Raw genomic sequence first — 18185 nt, forward strand, 5'->3', positions numbered from 1 at the left:
TCTGGAGAACTATTTGGAACTATGCCCAAAGGTCTATAAAATTGTGCATACCCTTTGATACAGCAATACTATTATAGGCCTGTATCTCAAAGAGATGAAAGAAAAAGGAAAATATCTGTATTTACAAAACTATTTATAGTAGCTCTTTTCATAGCAGCAAAGAATTGGAAATGGAGGGGTTGCCTATCAATGGTAATAATATGGTGCTATAAGAAATGACAAGGAAAAAGGGGGAGAGATAGGTGGCACAAAGGATGGACCACCAACTCTGTAGTCAGAAGGACCTGAGTTCAAATCTAGCTTCAGATCCTTGACACTTATTAGCTGTGTAACCCTGGGCAAGTCACTTGACCCTTATTGTGTCACTCCTTTAAAAAATGATGAGGGGGACTATTTCAGAAAAACCTTGGAAGCCTTACATGAACTGGTGCAAAGTGATGTGAAAAGAACCAAAAGAACATTATACACAGTAAAAGCAATATTGTATAATGATCAATTGTGAATGACCTAGCTATTCCCATCAAGACAATAATCCAAGACAATTCCAAAGGATTCATGATAAAAAATACTATCTGCCTCGAGAGAGAAAATGGATGAACTTAATGCAGGTTAAAGCAAACTTTTTCCACTTTTAAAATTTTCTTGCCTTTTTTTTACAAAATGACCAATATAAGAATATACTTTACATAACTTCACATGTGTCATGATGCTTGCCTTTTCAAGGGTGAGGGAAGGGCTGGAGAGAGAGAATTTGGGATTTGAAATTTTAAAAATAAATGTTAAAAATTAAATAAATAATGGAATAATAAAATTTTAAAGAAGTTACATGCTGAATGTATCTTATGCTCATGAGGAAAAAAGCAAAGTTATACACAGTTGCAGTTCAGAGCTTCATAAACAACTCTTTTCTGTTTCTTTATATGAAAATCACTATTTTATTGACCCTCTGTTTCTTAAAAAGAAGAAAATTTTAAAAAGAAAAAAATAAAAGTTGTCTATACCCAGAACTTCCACTGACTCCATCCCCAAATTCTACTCAGAACTTTACAATTGGCTTTTGATTCCCACCAGTCTGCTGAAGCCGTCATCTGAATCAACAGTAAATTCTTAATCAATGAATTCAATGGTATTTTCTCACTCCTGAAATTTTAATTTATTATGCAGCAATTGATATTGCTGGCCACTTTTTCCTATGAAATACTCTCTCCTACCCTTTTCAAACTGGGTGTCCCCATAAATATCTCAAATTCAGCATGACACACCATTATCTTTTCCCAGTCAATCAATCAGTAAACATTTACTAACCACCTACTACGTGCCAAGAATTATGCTAAGCATTGAGGATACAAAAAGAGGGAAAAGAGAGTCCTTGCCCTTGAGGAATTTGCAGTCTAATAGGTGTGGCTGGTGAAATCTGGAATAACTGAGGGAACAAAGGTTCAGGTTTCTGATTATATTACTTTATTAAGCAAAACATGCTAATTGCCTCCTTAGTTTGGCACTGGACCACAAATGCAAGGGAAGACAGATCGTTATGTGTTAAAAGCCTGCAATTAACAGCATGCAAACCAGGATGAGAGATTAGGTAATCTGATTTCTTATTAGAAGAAAGATTAGGGACTTTCCAAATTGGGAGGAGAAGAGCAAGTTTCAAGAGTTGGGAAGGAGGAGAATGAACAGGTAAACTTTCCCCTGTGTGAAACAAGATGTCACTCAAAAGACACAATTAGCAAGCAGACAGAATTTAAAGGAAAATGAAACTTGGATCTCAATATAGAGTCATTTGTATAAGATGGAGTCAGTTTGGTTCACATAATCTTCTTGTGGGGTAGACAACATGAAAACAAATATATAGAAAGCAAGGTAGACACAAGATAAATTTGTGTTTGTTATTGTTGTTCAGTTATTTTTAGTCATATCTGACTCTCCATGACCCCATTTGACGTTTTCTTGGTAAAGAAATAGAAGTAGTTTGCCATTCCTTTCTCTAGCTCATTTTACAGATGAGGAAACTGAGGCAAACAAGGTTAGGTGACTTTTCCAAGGTCATGAAACTAGCATCTGAGGCCACATTTAAACTGAAGAAAATTAATCTTCCTGAGTCCAAGACCAATACTCTATGCACTATTCCACATCTACAGGTTAAATAGAAATTAAAAGAGAGAAAGCACAGAAGTAAGAGGCATTAGGGAAGCCTTCCTCTAGATGTTGGGATTTTAGTTGGAACTTAAAGGAAGCCAGAGAGGACAGTAGTTGTAGCAGAGGAGAAAGAGCATTCCAGGCATGGGCAGCAGCAAAGAAAATATACAGAGTCAAGAAATGGAGTGTCTCATTCGTGAAACAAGTGGAAGGCCTATGTCATTAGATCAAAAATAGGAAGTAAGGTATATGAAAACTAGGAAGGTAAGACGGGGTTGAGTTCTAAAATGCTTTAAGTGACAAAAAAAGCATTTTGTATTTGCTTCTAGAGGCAATAGAAAGCCTCTGGAGTTTATTGGGTAAGACAAGTCAGGAAAATCACTTTAATAGCTGAATGGAGAATGGTTTGGAGTGGGTAGAGGCAAATCAATAGGCAGTCTATTGCAGCAATCAGGGTCTGAAGTGATGAGGGCCTTCAGTAGAATGATGGTAGTGTTATTCAAGAGAAGGGATCATATTTGAGAGAAGTTCCAAAGGTGAAACTGGCAGGCCTTGGTAAATAGCTTGGATATGGGGGAACAGGAGGAGTGAAGAATCTAGGATGACTACGAGATTGCAGGCCTGAAGGAATGGTTGGATGGTGTAGCCCTCTACAGTAATAGATAAGATTGAGGGAGGTGGGAAGAGCTTAAAAGGAAATACAATGAGCCCTCTTTTGGACATACAGAAATGTCTAGTGGACATTCCCTTCAAGATGTCTGAAAGGAAGCTGGATATGCAAGATTGGAGGTCAACAGAGAAATTGGGACAGTAAATGCATAAAGACGGTAATTACATCCATGGGAGCTAACGAGACCACCAAGTGAAGTAGCATAGAGGGAGAAGAGAAGAAAACCCTAGATGGAACCTTGAGGGACAATCACAATTAGAAAGCATGATCCAGAGGAGAATCCAACAAAAGAGACAGAGAAGGAGCAGTCAGATGGGTAGGAGGAGAACCAGGAAAGGGTAGTGTCTCAAAAAAGAGAATATCAAAGAGGAGAAATGGATCAACACTGCCAAAGATTATAGAGAGATCCAGGAGAATAAGTATAGAGCAAAGGCCATTGGATTAGGAAATTAAAAGCTCATTAGTACCTTGGGAGAGTGTAGTTTTGGTGGAATAGTAAGGATAGAGGACAGACTGTAAGGGATTAACAAGAGAGTGAGAAGAGAAAAAGTGGGGGCATCTATCATAGATGCCCTTTTCAAGGAGTTTAGCTACAAAGGGCAGAAATGAAATAGGACAAAGATAAGCAGGGATGAAAGGACCTCTGGAGAGAGGAGACATGGGCTTATTTGAAGGTGTAAGAAATAAGCCAGTACGGGGAGAGAGTGAAAATAAACAAGAATGGGGATGACAGAGGGGACAATCTGTTGGAGGACATAGAATACAAAGGGATCATTTGAACAAATAGAAGGATTAGCTTGGTAAGAAATAAGGCACTTTCATCATGTGTAACAGGTGAAGGATGAAAAGTAGCAGAAGGTATATGAGTGATGGAAGGTGAAGAAGAGGGGAGAACCAAGGGAGTTCACAATGAATGGCCTCAATTTGGCCTCATATTTTTCTGTAAAACGAGAGGCCAGGATCTTAACTGAGGAGTGGGGGGAGCCACCGGAAGTTTGAGGAGGGATGAAAAGGTTTCAAAGGGCAACTGTAGGAGAAACAATAGTAAGTTGAAAAAGGAAAGTATAATAGGATTGCCTAACAGCAGTGAAGGATCAGTTGAGGTTACATAACATAAATTTGTAGTGGGGTCAGTCAGAACAGTTGCATGGTTTTCTCTACCTTTATTCAGCAGCACACATGTAGGTATGAAGGGGATGAATGGTGGGAATGTCCAAGGCTGAGGATTGGCTGGACATAATAGGTGATATGATAAGGGTTCAAGGACTTCAAGAGAGGAAGACAGTGCAAGAGTTGAATTGATTCATCAAGAGGTCAAGATGGGGAGAAGAAAGAGTGGTTAGTGCAGGGAATATGGTCTGAAAGAGAATTGACAGGTCAAGGAATTAGAAGTCAATGTGCAAATGAAGAAGAAAGTTGTCTAAGACAGAAGGAGAAGTAAAAAACCAAGGGGATTTCAGAATTCTTGAACATGGAAGTGAAAGAGTTGTGGGTGATAACAAGATCAAAGATATGGCTATCTTTATGTATGTCTGGGATGGGATGGAGTAACTCAGGGGAGGTGATCAGGTCAAGGAACTGAGTGGTCAGGGTACCTGAGAGAGAATCAGTTTGTATGTTGAAGTTCCCGACTATGATGATTGGACTGAAAACTTGTAAGCCAGTTCTCAAATTCATTGAGAAAGGAAGAGGAGTGACCTAGGGGTCTATAGACAACAGCTACCATGATTTCACTGGCTGGTGATATAAATAGCATGAACCTCAAAGGAAGATAGGTTTCTGAATGATAGAGGAGGAGTACCTAGAAGTAGCAATGGGGAGCAAGGAATATTCTAACTTGCCTGTGTCAACCAGTGAACCAAGGACAATAAGGCAAGGTTCAACCAGTACTGGACAGGGTAGCCAGAGGGGCTGTGTCATCAGAAATAAGCCAAATTTCAGTAAGAGCTGGTAGAGAGGAGTGAGAGAAGAATAGATTTAAGATGAAGGGAGTTTGTTGCCTTTGGACCAGGCATTCCAAAGGGCATGGTGGAAGGTCTGGGTAGAGTTATGACAAAACTTTGTGGTGGGAGGGTTCAGGGGAATGGGAGTGAGGAATGAGGTAGTAGCAGGTATGGAATGGGGTATGGAATTTGGATGACGATCTTCAGGAGTTTAAAATCACTGGGATGTAAAGGACTGTTGTTCTTTGTCCTTTGTTCTCCAAGAGGACCATGATATCAGAAAGGTGATGCCATGACTTGCAAGTGAAGTAGATTTAAGACAGGGAGGGTTGTGTAAAGTCACCAATCTTACTCTCTCCTCCAGAGCCATCTGGGTCCAGTGGCAAGACATAGATCCCAAGTACTGGAGATGGCCCCAGATGCAGTAGGAGGTCTTGGTCTTTTTAAGTTAAGGTCTTTCCCAAATTGTAGGTTCACTGAGGCAAAATCCATTCAGTGATTAAGATTAGGTAAGAAATGAGGCAAAGAATGGCGTCTTTTACTTAGTCATAGAAGAATCTCAGGGTTTCTGGCCAAAACAGAACCTAAGCCAATCAGGGCCCAAACAATGGCAAAGTAGGGCTTAGCCTGGGATCTCTTATTGGCCAGTCAATGAGAGCCTTATGTGGACAGAGGGAGAGGAAGGAGGGAGAGAGGGAGTGAAGGAAAGAAAAGGAGAAAGAAAACAGAAGTTTTCTTGACAAAACAGAAATTCATTGACTTGCCAGGTTTGTCATAGTTAGGATGAGGCTGGATTTGAACTCAGGTCTTCCTGACTTCACGTACAGTGTTCTATTCTCTGCACGACCTACATTGAGGAGGAAAAAGAATAAGCAGTGTGTGGGAGGGAAGGAAGATTCAGGTAGGAAGTAGACACAGGTCAGGAACCGCTGGGAAGAGGTACCTTACCCCAAAATTGAAAATTCCATTTTGATATTGAGATATCATGGTCAAATCCTCACAGTCTTTGAGTTTTACTGCAGTGTCTACCGTTTCTTCAACTGAGGTGTAACTTCACTGCATTAATGTAGTTTTCTTTATTTTGAGGAGAGGTTATATATGCAGGGAGGATGGGGGAGGCCCAAGGTGAAGGTGGTCATAGGAAAGAGAAGATAGGGGTTAGACATCAGAGAATCTGAAATATCTGACAGAGGAGAGTGCAGCTGTCCTCCTTATGACAGCACTTTCTCTGGGTTTGGCCATCTGTCCAGACTGTTGGGAAGCGTGGGGCTGGATGCCACCTGCCACACCCTTTGACAGTTTTACCCAGTGGGTCTGAAGTGGTCACATATCTGGACCTGAATACTGTGTGTTATGTTCCTCCCTCTGTACTTCCCACCTCAAAGTATTCATTCTTGGGAACTAATTCTGCATCCCAAAAAAGAAAGCAGCAAAAATAATTATAACTCACACATGGCAATTTTTACAGTCCTTGCAATATCTTATTTGATTTTCACAACAGCCTTATGAGGTCAGCAGAACAGGGATTTCAGGGTCTACAACCTGTGTTTTTTCAGGAAATGAAACTCCTTCTGCCAATGCAGATTAACAATTCAATTTATAGTTTGAGAAAATTGCCTGAGGGCCATTGAATGGTTGCCCATGGTCACAAAACTCATATATATGTTATAGGAGTTGAACACAGGTCTTTCTAACACCAAGACTGGCACCCTGTCCATTCCACTGTTCTAGAGACATCATCATCTAGGGACCTTTCAGAAATGAGTAAAGTGAGTGCCAGAGGGTAAAATGGTGTTCAAAGCTTCATAGATAAGTTTTGGTGGAGCCAACACTCAGGTCTTCTCAACCCAAATTTAGTAACTTTTCTCCTAAACTGCATCATGTAGTAGTGGGGTCTAGTTGAGAGTGACTGATCTTACCTACGCAAGGGACAGCTGGACAGACTTACCTGTGGTGGGGAGTAGGACCAAGCAGATGAGTCCTAATGCTGTCATGGTTACCATATTGAGTCACTGTCTTTGGTTCCCAGTTGCCATGTTCTTTTCTTTGGCAATGCAGCTATTCCATATATGACTCCAGAGAAAACAATCCAGGTGGCAATTATATTGGGGGATGAGGAAGGGAAAGAGGAGGAGGGGATGATAGGCCATCTGCAACAGGTGAACCCGAGATCAGTCCCTTTCTTTTCCCAGTGTTATATAACTATTATACAAGTAAGCTTGTTGTGTAAATAAATGTTATACAACTGAGTATGTTGCACAACTAAGTGCTATCCAGCTAAGAGTATTGGATACTCTTAAAAGAGGGAGAGATAGCAAGATATACTCGAGGATAATTTTTTTTCTAATTCATCTCAGTGCCTGTTGCCCACCTGTGTGTCCCTCAGTCTACAACAGGGGGTCTTAATTGTTGTTGCATCATGAACTACTTGGCAGTCTGACAGAGCCCTTGCTCAGAATAATTTTTTTTAAACTCTTAATTGAAGGAAATGCTAAGTGTTAGTTAGAGGTAAGTGAAAGTGAAGATGAATTTTTTTCCCCATCCAACGTCACAGATCTCCTGAAGTTCTCATGTTAAGAATGCTTGATCTAAAATCACAGAATCTTGAGTTAGAAGGGACTTCAGCAATCATATAGAGGAATCTGTACTTGAGTGGCACCTTGGCAGGTTGGTAAATGGTGGGTATTGCTTGACCTGGAATTGCAAAGACCTGAGATCTGTAGGATGGCAATAAAAAGAGTATCCCCCTGTCAGGGCTGTTGTAAGGCTAAAACGAGATAATATTTCTACAACACCTTGCAAAGCTGTTAGAAGATCTTCAAAAATATTACTCATGACTTGCTGAGACATCTCATTCCACTTTTGCATGGTTCAGATTTACAGAAGATTTTCATTTTGTGGAGATTAAATCTGTGTCCTTTCAAATTCCACCTATTGACTCAAGTTCTCCTCCTTTTTTGGTTTTGTTCAGTCATTTCAGTTGTGTCAGACACTTCGTAAGTCTATTTGGGGTTTTCTCGGTGAAGATACTGAAGTGCTTTGCCATTTTCTTCTCCAGCTCATTTTATAGATGAGGAAACTGAGGCAAGCATGATAAATGACTTGCCCAGGGTCACACAGCTAGCCAGTAACTGTCTGAAGCCCAACTCAGGTCTTCCTGACTCCAGGCCCCTGCACTTATCCTCTGTGTCACCTACCTACCCCAGTCTACCCATTAGGGTCAAGAAAAACAAGTCTAACATCTTTCTCACAAATTAATTGCTCAAATATTTGAAGATGTTTACTATGTCCCTGTTAACTTTCCTTGAGGCTAAATGTCCCCAGATCCTTCAGCTTTTCCTCTTTTAATCTATTTTCTAGCCTTTTCATCTTCCTGATAGCATTCCTTTGTGAGGGAACATTGGACACCCTTCCAAAAACTGTTTCAAGGACAAGTAAATCAAATATTCTACGTGTTGATTGATAGTGGTAAAGTACACAGGACAGTTGCCTGGCTCATCGCCTCCCTCTCTTTATTCATTTTCTCCAGATCTACTCTCTCCTTTCTTGCTCCCAATTGGCATATCCATGTTCCCTTCCACCATTTAAAAGAGCAAGCTAACCAAAACACCTTCACTGGATCCCATTATAATCTCAAGCTGTTGCTGTATATATCTCTTTCCAGCTATCCTTTTGATTGCTAAGCCCCAGGAAAGAATTGTTTACCCTCACTGCCTTCATTGTGTTACCATCCACTCATTTCTCAAGTCTTTACAACCAGGCTTCTGACTCAACTACTCTCTGAAAGTGCTCTTTGCACAGAAGAATTAATTGTTAATCCAGTGACCCTTTGTCAGTTCTCATTCTTTGGTCTCTAAACCTTTTGACATTATTGACCATCCCATCCCTGGTCTCTTTTAGTTTACAAATTCCTGCATTGAGCTTATTGTCTATTATAATGGACAGTTTTGTAGCTGGGGCATCTATGTGCTATGCCACACTGCATATGCTAGGTACTTACAACATTGCACTCACTTGAGCATAGGTCATTAGGTGAGAGAAAGTCAGCAAGTGTTAAAAGAGTGGGAAAGACGATATTAATTAAAGATAAGGTAAGAGTGCAAGAGGAAGGAAGAGGCTTTTTTAGTCCCCTCAGCTACCCACACTTCTCCCCATCCCACCACCATGCCATCCTAATCTTAATAAAGAAAATTTTAATATCCCTTCCCATATCCATGTTTGTCTGCCCTGCACAGACAATGTATGCTTGCCTATCAATGAGATGGCTCAGCTTGAAAATAACTCTATTATTAAATTTATTCATCAAGAAGTTTGATGCTGATAGCATCACTGCACAGGGGCTGTGTCTTCTTCCTCAGCCAGCAAAGTCAATCAGGTGCCTAGATTCATCTCCCTGATGTCATGGTCCTCTTCGAGAGTGAAGGACAAACACAGCAACAACAATGTCATAGAGAATTTCCAGAAGCACATTCACCACAGTATATGTTCTCAGAAAGGGCAATTCTTGCTTTGTGCATGTGTAAAGAGAACTATCCCAAGGAGAATGCTCAGAGTTGCTTTCCCAGGTTCCTGATGACCCCAAGTGGTGAGTTCAATAGATAATGAACTCCCTGAACAACTTGGATACTTAGGGGATGCAGTAGAGCAGCACTTTAGAAAAAACAGCCATTTCCTCATTAGAGGCTGAACTAGAAGAAGCGAGTATTTGGGACTTTTAAGAAGAAGAGACACATTCACTCTTATTTCCTGCTTCTACTCAGTGGTGTGACAAGCAAATTATCTCCAAACTTTCAGTGAGAAATGTGGGGAGATGGGCTGTGCTCTTTCCCAACTCCCAAGCAATTCTCATGTGGGAACATGGACCTCAACTAGGCAAGCCTCTGCCTGGGCCCTGGCTGCCTTTTCCAGTGAAGTTCCTTTTCCTCAGTAGAGATTCACAGAATCAGAATCACAGTAGCACAAAGGAAACATGAGATGCACAAATCTAGAGACATCTTCATCCCAAACATTCAAATGGACTATCTGTGCCTGACCTGTAGGAGAGCTTTCCAATCTCTTACTACACTGATCAGCCATAATCAAACACACCATACCTTGACCCCAACATCATGATGTCGTAAAGGACCTACCAAATAAAAATGTCCTGGTCCTGATGGAGTCACAGGAGAATTCTATCAATTTTAAAAACAGTTAGTGCCCATGCTTCATAAATTATTCTCAAAAATTGAGTAAGAAAGTACCTTCCAGAATCCTTTTATGAGAGAAATTTAGTCCTAATACCTAAACCAGAGAAAGACAAAACACAGAAAAAAACCACAGGCCAATATCATTAATAAATATTAATTCAAAAATTTTAAAATTCCTATCAGACAGACTACAGCAATTTATCGAAGAAATCGTTCATTATGATCAAGTAGAATTGATACCAGGGATGCAAGAGTGGTTCAACATTAGGAAAACAATCAATAAAATTAATAACGTTAAAGATCAAAACATCCAAAACCATATGGTCATTTCAAAAGAAGAATAAAAAGCGTTTGATAAAGTGCAGTACTCTTTGATGCTAAGAAAAAAAAACTGGAGGGACTTTTTTTAATATCATAAAAAGCATCTATCTAAAACTAATCAGAAGCCATCCATAACAAAGACCCTATACGTTCCAAAATACTTATAGCAGCACTTTTTGTGAGAGCTAAGAATTGGAAATAAAGTAGATGCCCATCAACTGGGAAATGGCTAAACAAACTATGGTACATGAATACAATGAAATATTACTATGCTGGTAGAAATGATATGTCTGATGAAAACAGAGGTGCATGAAAAGATCTATACGAACTGATGTAAAGTGGAGTCAAGAAAACACAATACATAGTAAGTACAATAATATAAATAGAAAGAATGACACCAAAAAAAATAAAAGTAAAAGTAACAAAATTATGAAGACCAAACAGGACTTGAATAAAGACACATGAGAAGACACTCCCAATCTACCCCTTCAGGGAGGTGCGTGGTCCACAGGTGTCAAGCATTGCACATGTTTTTGCACTTTTCCAATGGTACTGACTTTTTTCCTCTCTAAAAAATACTATTTGTTATATGGGATGGCTCTTTAAGAAGGTCTGGGGGAGGCATACATGAGATACTACAGAGATGTAAAAACAGAAAATATCAATAAAAATTTATTTTAAAAGAAAGGAAGGAGGGAGGGATAGAGGAAGGCAGGGTGGGAATAGCCTTTTGTCCCTGGCTACTTGGCCCCTTGCTTCTATTTACTGAATTCTGGTCCTGGCCATGCTGTGTGGTTGGACTGAAGGCAAACAGCATGGTTCAGAATTGTATGTTTCAGCCCACTGAACTGAAGACTGCAATTAGGGAAGGCAGTCATAGGAACTGAAGTCATGATGTCATCTTTATAGCCCTGAGATCTATATTTACTTGCTCATAAATGAGAACTACATCTTTCCTCATGCTTTCCTCTTCTTCTAGTCTAGGCAATTTATATTTTTGTAAATATTCTTCCATTTCATTTAAATTGTAAAATGTATTGGAATATTATTTTGTTAAATAACTACTTATCATTCTTTTAACTTCCTCTTTGTTAGTGGTATATGCACCATTTTCAGTTTCACCCAGTTCAGAATCACTAATTCTATTGATTTGGTTTTCTTCTCACTTTTTTAAACCAAATTAATCACTTGCTTATCTATTTTATTTGTTTCTTCACAAAACTAACTCCTAGATATATTTTTTAATGCAATTGTTTTTCCAGTTTAGTGCTTAATTGGGGGTTTTTAAGTTTTTTAAATTTCATACCCAATTCATTAGTCTGCCCTGTCTGCTTTATTGATAAAAGCATTTAAAGACATAAATTTTCCTCCAATCACTACTTTAGCTATATCCCATAGGTTTTGATATGATGTCTTATTATTGTCACTTACTTTAATGAAATTATTGATTGTTTCTATGATACATTCATTAAGATTAGGTTGTTTGATCTCCAATTAGTTTTTAATTTATGTTTCCTTAGTCCCCTATTAAATATAATTTTCATTGCATTGTGATCTGAAAAGGATGTTTTTAATGTTTTTGCTTTTCTGCTCTTAACTGTAAAATTTTCATATACTAATATATGGCCAATCTTTGTAAATCACTAAGAAAAAAAGTGTATTCTTTCCTATTTTCATTCAGTTCTTTCCAGACATCTAACATATCTAGCTTATCTAAGATTCTACTCACTTCCTGAACATCTTCTTATTTATTTTTTGGCTAGATTTATCTGATTCTGAGAGGGGAAGATTAAAGTCCCCTACTATTATAGTACTACTATCTATCTTGACCTGTAATTCATTTAACTTTTCTTTTAAAAGTTTAGATGCTATAGTATTTGCTGTATATAGGTTCAATATTGATATTGCTTCATTGTCTATGGTACCTTTTATCAAAATGTAGTTATCCTGTTTATTTCTTTTAATTAAATCTATTTTAGCCATAATTTTGTCTGAGACTGTAATTACTACTCCTGACTTTTTTGCATCAGTTGAAACATAATAAATTCTACTATGACTCTCTATTTAACTGTATGTATCTCTCATTCTTAAATGTAATTCTTGTAAACAACATACTGTTGTATTCTGATTTTTAATCCATTCTGCTACCCATTTTTGTTTTGTGAGTCCATGCCATTCACATTCAAAGTTATAATTACTACTTGTGATTTTTCCTCCATCTTATTTTTATTCACTATTTTCCTTCTCAGCCTCTTTTTACCCTATCCCTGTTACTTTATTTTCTCCTCTTACCCTCTTATTCCTTATTTTACTGACTAAGAAATAGAAACTCAGGTCAATGGAATAGAAAAAATGTACAATTTACAGCATAAATAAATAAACATAATAACCTTGTATTTAAAAAAGAGTAAAGAATTAAGACTTTTGGGGAAAATTTCATTATTTTGTAGAAATTGTTTGGAAAACTTGAAAGCAGTATGGCAGAAATTGGACATAGACCAATATCTTACACCATCTACCAAGATAAGGAAAAAATGGATACATGACATAGGTACAAAGAGAGATATTACATGAAAATTAAAAGAACATGGAACATATTACTTATCAGATTTATGGATAGGTGAACAGTTTATAAAAAAAACAAGAGACAGAAAGCAAAGTTAGATATAAAATAGATAATTTTAATTACATTAAGAAAAGGTTTTGTGCAAATAAAACAAATATAGCATAGATCAGAAGGAAAGCAGATAATGGAGAAAAACAGTTTCCCAGATAAAGTTTGAAATTAAAAATATATAATGAATTTTGTTGAATTTGTAAGAATACAAGGCCTTCCCCAACTGATAAATGGTCAAAGGATATAAACAGGCAGTTTTCCAACGAAGGAATCTCAACAAGGTAGAGTCATATGAAAAACTGCTCTAAATCCATTGATGAATAAAATGCAAATTAAACCAAACTTGCAGTATCATTTTAGTACATGTTAGAGTTTACAGTTTCATGTGCAATCTTCTATTGTATTGTTATAGAAATGCTTGTTTTTTCCACAAATTAGCAATAAAATAAATTTTTAAAAATATTAAAATTAAAAATCTAAAAAAATTCATCAGCCAGCTGCTGTCAAGGAAAGACTCTTTAGTCACTAGAGCCATAGCTTATCAATTTACCCATAGCTGTCTATGATTTCTTAAAATGAATAAGAGGACACTAAAAAACTTTTTTTTAACAATTTCCCCTACAATAATTTCCCTTTTTAATTGCAGTCAAGGTAGCTTTTGAGTTTTGTTTTTGTTCTTACATTTTCAAAAAGTACTAGGGTTTTAGTTTTCATTAATAATGATATTCATATTTTTAGTGACCCCTTCTTGAGACAATATAGCACAAGATTACATAATGATCTAATGCAGAATTATAGTGAAGTGTTGACTGCAATTCTAATGTTTTTGGTCAAGAAATTTTTTAGCATGTTCCTCTTTCCCATGTTCAAAGATAAGATAAAAATTACTGGATTACTGGTCTCATTTGTGTATTAAATGTATACCTTTAAAATATAGGACAATTAGAACTCTCAAGACTAATTTTTTTCAGAACATCAGTACACAATCTCGAAAAAGGAGGTATTTTGAAAAACACAGGATATATTTGAACCCTAATATCCCTTTTGTGGTCTTAAGAATAACTATTATAATCCAGGCTCCTTTAAGTCTTTGCTGTAAAGAATATTTATGAAAATTTGGTAAGAACTTCATGGTACCTTTCCTGGAAAATCTCCCTTACACAAAAATCATCGGATCATTACAAATGGATGTCAGCTGCTTTGCAAAATGTTCAAACTTCTATACAATAATAACCCACCAGACTACTCAGATTACAATTTACAATTCTGCAGTGTCCAGCTACTGACAGTTAAAGAATGAATCTTCTCATTCTCTCTTTCTCTCTCCTTGTCTCATTGTGCGTGCGTGTATGTGTGTGTGTGTGTGTGTGTGTGTGTGTGTGTGTGTGTGTGTGTGTGTGTGTGTGTGTGTAAAATAAACTGGGATTAGAACCAAGATTCTCTGATCTTATTATGACTCTACCCAGAGCTGTTTCCACCATGCCAAACTTTTTCCACATTTGCCCTTGGTTTTATTTCACATCCAGCAAGTCAGGAGCTTCTAGGATTCCATTTCTTCAGCAGTAAAAATGAGAGGCTGGATTCAATGACCTCCAAGTTGCCTCCCAGCTTAATATAACATAACATAATATAATATTTATAAAGCACTTAACATATTGCCTGACACATAATAGGTGCTTAATAAGTACTGGTTCCCTTCCCCTTTCCTCCTCTTCCCTTCCAGCTCTAACTCTTATTATTCAAGGCACATGCCTTAGGGAATGAGGTAGAGTAAAAAAAAAGAGCACTGAATTTGGAATCAGAAGACCTGGGTACAAACTTCAGATCTGTTGCTTATTTTCTGTGTGATCCTGGGCAAGTCTCTTATCCTGTCTGGGCCTCACTAACCTCACCTGTGACATGAGCAGAGTTGGACTTAACAGCTTCTAAGGAAACTTTCATGTGAACTGATACAAAATAAAATAAGCAGAACCAGGAAATATTATGCAGAATGACTACAGTTATGTAAATGGGGGAAAAGAAATAACAAAACAATGAAAACTGAATGCTTTCAAATTGTAGTGACCAATCTTGGCCTCAAAGAAGTGATGGGAGAAAACACCTCTCCCTATTTCTCGGCAGGGGTGAGATGGAGCACTGTGTGGCACATCAAGCTGCCTCTCAACAGCCCATTACATTGAATGGAAATTTGTCTCTTGCATATTCCACTCCTACTCCCACCCCATTCCCTTTGAAGTAACAGAATTTTTTCCAAGAGTATATTTCCAAATCCAGATTTACTGTTTATGAGGTTTCAAAGTAGTGACTGAGATGCCTGGACTTGAGGGGCACAGGAGACTTGAGGCAAAGAAGACCTAATGTCAAATATTCCTTCAACCACTTACTGACTGTATGACCGGACTAGACATTTAACCTTCCTCACCATTAAAGTGGAGATAATAACCTAGTAGGGTCATAGGAGCAAATGAAATAATATACAAAAAGCACTTTGTAATCTTTAGATGATTGTGTAAATGCTGCCTGTGGCTGACTATTATTATCCTCAATGCCTCTGCTCCAGCCCTCCCCCACCCCCCACCCCTTCTTCAAAGACAAGGGTTTCCTCTCACACACCCCACCTATACCTTCAGCTCCAGCAGATGCATAAGGGGTCAAATTAAATTTCCTTGAAGAAGCCCCAACTGCTCATTCTGGCTGCCTTTCCACAGATTTTGCACTACATTTTGCAGCACATCATTCTGGACAATTGACTGACTTAATTTAGGTATGTTTAAATGTTCCCATTGTGGGAAACAAGGAAGAAGTTCTGTTTCTACAGCTTTGGGTGATCAGAGTTGCGACCTAGCACAGTCAAGTTAGAGGTCAGAAACTTGGGTACAGGCTTGACGAGCTGTTTGAGGGAAAAGTCTATCAGAGAGGGGAACATGAAGTCATGTGGCCAGTGGATGATGGGGCGCAGAGTTCAAAATTCAGAACTGTATAAATGGCTTACATTAGTCTGAACAAATTGTAGTCTTCCTATAGCCTTACTTGGAAGCTACCTGTTCACGAATGCAGAAGGCACTCCCTCCTCCTGAAGAGGGGTGGAGTCAGCTTTGGCCAAAGTGTTCATTTCCTCTGAACTCCACTTTAATAAATTTTCCTTGACACTTTCTTGTGTGTCAAGCATGTCTCTAACAATTTGATGTCCAATGTGGGGCCTGATATGCTGACTCAGGCAGAATGAGATAAGACATAGAGAGAGCACTCCCGTTAAAAAATTTTTTTTTAATAGTACCTGTAAGTTAAATGTACTTGGTTCAAACATGCAACCTCAGACCATGGACAGGGAGTCCAGAGGAATTGGGGAGGAAACTTGTCAGCTGACCAGGTGAACTGGTATACCGGACAAAGATAAGGTCAGCCCAGGGAACTTGCACTTCAGGTCGCTCTTTTACTGACAGTGTTGCAAATCTTTTTGTTAGACATATCCCTGCACAGGAGTCTCCTGATTGACCCTAAGCTAACGAGTGAACTTGGACAGAGTCCCTAGAATTATTGGGAGGATGCTCCCAGGTCAGGAGTTTACCAAAGAAAAGGACTATGCTGGTTGCTGGGGCCCATGGACTTTAGTCTCAACAGCGGCAGGCATTTTCTAAGTCATCTGGAGAGGATAGACAAACGACCTCTAGGTTCTTGTTTGTCCCAGAAGCTGGAGTGAGCTTATTAGGGAGGGATTAAATCCTTAAAATTGACTAGAAATCAAACAGAGTAAATAACCACGAGTTTTTGACAAGTCTGAATTCGAATTCGAAATTGATGTGCACTCTATAATGCTGTGTTATATGTCTTGTCTGTGTGTATTTGTGAAGTGTTTCATAAAATTCTAAATGTAGCCAACCAGCAAGGAATGCCTTCTCTTTATTTCCCCTTCTCCTATACCCCCTCTGGAGCAGTTTCAGAGGAATGTGTAGGGTGGGGGATTGAGACAGAATATACATATATGTGTGTGTATACACATATATATGTATCTATGTATGTATATATGCATGTATATATGTATGTGTATCTATGTATGTATATGTACACATATATGTGCAAACATATATACATACATATGTATATATATATTGCTGTTTGGCTTGATCTGGTTGCAGGAATGGTAACAGAGAGTTTGAAAACCTTTAAAAAAATCTTTCTGCATTCTATACTCTGAACAAGTTTTTGAATGTGAAAAGAAAGATAAAGGAAGGGAAAATCTTTTTTCTCTCAGATCTGGGAGGTGCTAAAGTTTGTATAAAGAGATTGCTTTAGGATTTCAGGGATCTGTTAATAAAAAACTCGTAGGATTTTAGATCAACAACAATAAGTTAGGGTCCTTTAATTCTTAGTAATAGCATGGAGACAGATTGAGGGCCTGTGAGGTTAGCACACTTAGCTAATATTATTCTTGTCTCAGTTGGTTAATGTTAAAAGAAGAATGTTTTGTGGTTCATCTTGTATATGCTTTAAAAGAAGCATCACATGACCAGAAGTTGGAATTGTTTTATGATGTGATATGTACTGTTTTTTAAAAAATTTATTTATTGTATTTAAGTATGTACTGGAGCCTGTTATTAATTCCTTAGTGAAATCTCATCCTCCTGATGGAGGAAATGAATAGTGAATTAATAATGTAAAATGCAAAAATTGGGTCCTAATGTGAATTTCTTAAACATAACAATTGATCAAAGTTCCAATTTTGATACTGAAACAATGATCTAAAATTGTATCAATGTCAGTTTTGTAGGAGAGTGGACATCTGGATTTCTACAAGAAGATAAAGGGAAGAAGATGTTGAGATGCTGTACTGAAGATGGCTTGAACAAGCATCCAGACCAGAAAACTGCATCAGATGATGTTCCTCCCCAGATTGCTGTATGAGATGGAACTTCTAAAAGGACAATTCATTGATTTGCCTTTTTGAGTCTCTGTAGCTGCACTTATGAAAGGGAACTGTCCCCTTATATTTATCAATACGTTAGTCAATTTGCTCCCTTCCTATATTTATATAAAGAGGAGACAGATGAAGAGAAGAATTCATAGGGGAAAGAAAGTGAAGAGGTATTAATTGGATTTAGGTGTGAAAGCAGAAATTTTTAATAAAGAGAAAGAGGGAGTTTTGGGGAAACAAGGAAGAAGTTCTGTTTCCACAGCTTTGGGTGATCAGAGTTGCGACCTAACATGGTCAGGTTAAAGATCAAAAACTTGGGTGCAGGTTTGACAAGTTGTTTGAGGAAAAAGCCTATCAGAGAGGGGAACATGAAGTCACGTGGCCAGTGGATGGTGGG

The 18185-nt window shown here is 38.1% G+C and overlaps 1 long non-coding RNA gene across 1 annotated transcript in view; it reads right to left on the reverse strand.

The window, feature by feature from the left end:
- Window positions 1–6839, reverse strand: part of LOC140519196 (uncharacterized) — a 52325-nt gene extending 45486 nt beyond the window's left edge. The window contains exon 1 of the long non-coding RNA XR_011972119.1: window positions 6701–6839. This is a non-coding gene — a long non-coding RNA (uncharacterized lncRNA). The remainder of the gene's footprint in view (window positions 1–6700) is intronic.
- Between the last annotated feature and the right edge of the window lie 11346 nt (window positions 6840–18185).

Source organism: Notamacropus eugenii, chromosome 1 (genome assembly GCF_028372415.1).
Source record: "Notamacropus eugenii isolate mMacEug1 chromosome 1, mMacEug1.pri_v2, whole genome shotgun sequence".
In the NCBI taxonomy this organism is placed as follows: Eukaryota; Metazoa; Chordata; class Mammalia; order Diprotodontia; family Macropodidae; genus Notamacropus; species Notamacropus eugenii.